We start from the raw sequence: 6,000 nt of genomic DNA on the forward strand, positions 1-6,000 counted from the left end.
CAGTTCCCTGTGGTTTAGTTGTTCAATTGCTCAGTAACCAGCAATTGTCCATCTTTTCTCCAGTGGATTTCTGTGGCCTTCTACCCAGTAACCGGTAGTTGTAAGTCCTATTTCTGTGGTTCTCTACCCAGTAGCCGGTAGATGTAATCCCCTTTTTTTTGGTTATCTTTATCCAATATTCGGTATTGATATTCCTTCATTTTTGAGTATACCACCCAGTAACCGGTGATATATCTCTTGGATGATTCCTTTTGTCAAGCAATTTATCCCCCGCGAGTCATCTTTCATTTTACCCTTCTTTAGGTAATGATTGTTTCTCCTTTTGATTGGTCATCCTTTTATACCCAGTAACCGGTATCCCGATGTCCTTTTTTTTCGGTCGGTTTATCCTTTATTAACCCAGTAACCGGTTATGGATAATCTTCCATGCGAGTATGTTATCTATGTTCTGACGGTAATAGATAATATATCTCATGCGCTCTTTAGTCGAAGTCTTTTTCTTCCCCATTTGAGTAAGATTCGTATTTCCTTGTGGAATCGAATGGCCATCCTGTAAGTCGAGTTTGCTTTTTCAGCCCTCCTTTTGGATGATGAGTGTCTTGGATATGTTCCTAAGTCACGCCTAGTTGGTCACCTATTATATGCCCAGTAACCGGTATCTCTGGTGTTCCTTCCTTCTGCTCCCTATTATGACTTTTGTCCCCTGTGGAGTCAGATTTTCCTGAATTGAGATGTGCCTTTTAGGTCATCCTCAGATGTTTCGGATGATGGATATCTTTCACCCTTATACCGGTCTTGGATATTCTTTCTTCCTTAGCTGTTGTTCTCTCACCCAGTAATCGGTGTTTTGATAACATGTCTCGCGTTGAGTTTATTACCCAGTAGCCGGTAATATCTCGTTGTTTCTTCCTCGGCTGAGTCCTTTGTGGACGTCCCCGTCTGAGTCCGGATTTTTATCCGAAGTATCCTTTGCGGATAGTTTTGATGTATTGGCATATTCCCCAATACATGCATCTTTGCGTTAGCTCGAGTCTTTCCATCGATTTATTTTCGTGGAATCCCTTCGTGTCTCCCAACAAGTTTCCAAGTTGTGACCTGCTCACGCATTTTACCTTATTTTTTCCCCCAAAGTCTCTGTCTCCCTAGTGGGTGCATTACTCCTATGGATTTTTTCAGTTTCTCCTGATTTCTTTTCCTTCGTGGCAATTATTCACCATAAAGATTTTATTTTGCATGCATACATTTGCATCATGAGGTCTCTTAGGGACCAAAATTCGTCTCTTTGTTATTATTTAAGCCCATTCTACCTCGTCGAGACGAAGATTTTTAACCTTCATATATCCGGCTAGAATGACCTTAAATAGGGGCATCTGAAAGACCCTAATTTTGACCCTAAGATCCCTCATGGCATATATCATTGCTCAGTGCATTGCCTCAAGGATCATAGCATGTGTGGCTCCTTTTGCCGTAGGGGTGGGACTTGTGTGAGTGGTTTGAGACCACCAAGCATGCTTGAATTGTATATTATTGCTTTTCTTATTTTGTTAACTAACCAAAATCACAAAAATATGTCACTAACTCTTTTGTTTTGAAGCTCAAGTGATCATGTGTGCCCTTGCTCCTAGGAGGCTTCTAAGCTCAATAAAGTGGCTATATGAAGATGAGAGTAAGCATGAAAATGGTCCAAAAAGCTCCTAATCATCATATATGTCTCTCAAGTATCTCAACTTTCCAATTTGATCAAGATAAACAAAAGGGCTTGAGGATTGTTTCCCAAGGAAACCCTAATTCAACTATGCATTGACTATGCCTTGCTCATGAAGCAACCTCAACCTATGATCAAATTCAATCAAGGGAAGTTATTTCATTCATTATTTTATGCATATATGAGCTTATGTGAGTATCCTCAATCATTCATTCATCAATATTTGAAGTTTGGCCTTGAGAAGTTGACCAGTCAAGTCATCTGACTAAATTGAGGATCACTGAGATACAACTTTTGATATGTTTGTCAAATGAAGATGACCCCAAGAGAAAAAAATGTTCTTAATAACCATATGAACAACTTTTATGTTCATCAAAAATCCATTTGAAACTTGGAAGGTCATCATTCATTTCAAAACATTATAGGTCATTTTGATTGAAACCCTAATTTTGGGTCAACTTCCCAAGGACCTAACCTCCTTATTTTTTTATGATTTTTAGGTGATACCAATTGCATTGTAAATCTTGAGATGTCTACTTAAAATGTTATGTTGTATAAAATTTCATAATCCTAAAAGAAACACATGTGATAATACAAAACATTATATGTCACTTTGGACCAAAGCCATTGAATTTGAAAAATGTCCAACTTCAAGTGCCAATAACTTTCTCATTAAAAATCCAAATGATGCAAAATTTAAGTCCAAATTGAAAATATTGAAAAGAAATACAACTTTGATTTTGAAGGTTTTTCCATTTGAGGCTTTCATCATTGAAACAGAAGGGCTTGAAGTTGCTTGGTTTTGGCAAAAGTTTTCAAAGGAAACCTAGACATGTTTTGTACCCCAAACTTCAAAGCCAGTTTTCATAAATTTCCAAACTCCAAATGAATTTTTTCCCAACATGACTTTTGTTCCTTATGTCAAGAGATTTCCAACCATTACTCACATGACAATTTTTGGATTTTCCATGTGTGAGTTTCTAAGAGCTTAATGTTTAGGTTCAATTATACAATTCATATCATAACTTCATGCACAAGCCAATGCAGCTCCAATTACACGTCCAAACCATTTTCATTTGAGTTCAGCTTGCATTTTCATCCATTTTTGGGCTTTGCACGCGCCTGTACAGGCCCATACATGAAGAGTCCAAGTTCCATACACACGAGCAAATCACCTTATTGCATCAAGCTCAACTATAAATAGAAGTTCTTCCTCATTCAAAATAAAACCTGAAGGAGATCTGAAACTCTGCAGAATTGGATCACCAAACTGTTTAAAGTTGCATTTCAGAGGTATATCACCAAACTGTTTTGATCTAGATCTTGTTATGCAATGTGAATTCCTCTGGTTTGAATTGTTTTCTGAAGTCCTCGAGCAAGAGGCAGGCCAGTGGTGGTCTTAATTTCATGAATTGTGACATTTCAGATCAAACACCATGATCTTCAACCTCTTGTTTCTCTCTAAATAGAAACATTGAGGAAGATCCAAGGTTACAGAGGTGATGTACATCACCCCAGCTTCATTTTGATACCATTGTTTTTCATTTTCATTGAGGTTGAAAACCCTACACGTGGTGGCCGGAAACAGTTAGCTGGCTGGAGAAGATGGTGGTTTCCACCACCATCCCCACGTGGATGCATCTGAACCTTTGGATCTCATTTAAATGTTATAATCTCAGCCTTGCATTTGTTTGAGTTATTTTAAATACATATGTTGCACGCTTGACCAAGGAGCATCGTGCATCAGCGCCTCTGGACCGTGTGATGATGCCACGTTAATTAATGAGACAAATCCAATGGGCGCTGATTATTGCTATTTTTTATTTTCTATTTTAATTTCATTTAATTCATTTTATATTCAAAAATTCATAAATATTTTATTTGAAGTCAAAAAAATATGAAACCAACACCAAAAATTTTCTTGAAAAATCTAGTTTCATATTTTATTTTTAATTATTTTTGTGACTTCATTTAATATTTTTTGTGAATTATTTGGTTTTGAATAGTTTTTAATTCATTTTAAATACTTTTTGATATCTAAAAAAATCCAAAAATATTTTCTTAATACATATGGATCATGATAAGTCAATGAAAATAGTCTCATCAATTTCTTAATTGGTTTGAGATTCATTTGAGATTTTAATTCATATTGTGTTATTTTTATTGTTTTTAATTGATTTAAAATAGTTTCTGATTTCAAAAATTGTTGAAAAAATTTCTCAAACCTTGTTTGACCATGTTAGACCTATGAGAATTTAATTGGACTTGTTGAAGTTGATTTGAATTGAATTTGAGGTTTGACCATATTTTGTTCATTTTATTTTTGCATTTATTTTAATTCCAAAAAATACCAAAAAAATATGTTTGGCTTGTTGACTTCTAATTTTCATTTCTCTTATGTTTACCATTGGTTGATGATGATTTGATTCACTTTTGACCAATTATGTTTGACATTTTGTTTCTTTGTCCACTTCATTTCATCTTTTTATTAGTTTTGCATAACTAACCCTCGAACCCTTGTTCTCTTTTTATTAGTTTTATTTTAAAACTTCTTCGGGTTTTGTTCATACTTTTTCCATTTTCCTTTGGAAGCAATAAAAGTGCGGCGATGACTCTTGCTTTGCGAGTTAAGTTAATCAATAGCTTAATCTCAAAAAAATTACTACTACACAATCCTAATTCACAGATGAAACAAAATCAGACATACCTTGATCTTGATGTTAGCTATGCATGAATGATGTATAGGATGCAAATGATTATGAAATCTAGAGGTAAAATTTGGGGTGTGACACCCTTATTTTTACAAGTTATGTTATTCATATTATTGAAACCCTAGTTTATTTCTTCCTTCCCTACTTTGTTATCTTTATTGTTAACAATAAAGACAAGAATGATGGATATACATAATTGAAATTGTTGAAATCCAACTGATCTATAACAAGTCTAAAACTCAATCCATTAACGGACAGATTCAAGAGCCAAAAAACAACAATATCAATACACATGAACCGAGAAAACTAGAATCAAACTCCAACGAACTGAACCGTCTACCAGACTCAAACCCCTTGTCGTGTCGCAGCCATCGCCTCCGCCTCTAGATTGATTTCACTACTAGAAAAAGCACATTTAACCTTGGACGTGAAATGCATTTAATCTTTCTATAGAGGGGAGGTGACGAAAGGCGTCATGAAGAGTGCAAAATTTACCTCTCAGTTTTTAAAAAATTGACGGGTATGTGAAAATTCCATTTGTTTGATCCCCGAGAGACCTTTTAGGAATTCTGAAATGGAGAAAACACATGTCCCCTCGATTTTGTAATTTCACTGACATGCATATCATATTTTCACCTCAGTTATCTCATAAAACCAAGGAGTAAAACAATTTTGAGTTTATTAAATCTAAAATGGACCGCTCATTTCACTAAACCCTATATTGAACATATAACTTCTAAAAATTGGTTAGGAAAATAATTATATGAACAATTGTGTTATATTTGAAGAACAACTTACATTGATCATGATTTTCATGCATCCTGCAACTCATCGTTCATCTCACGCTATTTTAAAGTTAAAATATCTATATTGTTTCAAATTCTTTATTCAACACTTCATTTTATACTAATTCATTCTTGAAAGCATAAAATTTGATGCTTTGAAAAATGAACAAATATGGAAGAAAGTTGAATGAAAACTAGAAGTATTAGAGAGATTTTAACGATAAAACAATGTGAGATGAATGATAAGTTATAAAATGTTATAAAATCGTTAATCAGTGTAAGATAAGTTTCAAATACAACATAATTTTGCATATGATTATTTCCAAAATCAATTTACTAGGTTATATACTCAAAGAGGGGTTAGTGAAACAAACAATCGACATTAGATGTAATAAACTCAACTAGACGGAACAAGATGAGAGTTTCACAAAGAATCACAAAAACCATAACTTCAATATCAATATCAATAACAAAAACAACAAGAAAACAACAACAACAACAAAAACAACAAGAAAACAACAACAACAAAAACAACAAGAAAACAACAAGAAAACAACAAGAAAACAACAACAACAACAACAACAACAACATCAAACACAATATCAAGAACAACAACATCAATAAACAACAACGATATCAATTACAACGACGTCAATAAACAACCTCTAGGATTTAGTGTCTCAACAACAAGAACACCAACATCGACAAAAACAACATCAATAACAACAACAAAAACAACAATGAAAACAACAACAAAAACTCTAGGGTTTCAAATCTCAACAACAACAACAACCACAAT

The sequence above is a fragment of the Lathyrus oleraceus genome, chromosome 6 (assembly GCF_024323335.1).
Source record: "Lathyrus oleraceus cultivar Zhongwan6 chromosome 6, CAAS_Psat_ZW6_1.0, whole genome shotgun sequence".
In the NCBI taxonomy this organism is placed as follows: Eukaryota; Viridiplantae; Streptophyta; class Magnoliopsida; order Fabales; family Fabaceae; genus Lathyrus; species Lathyrus oleraceus.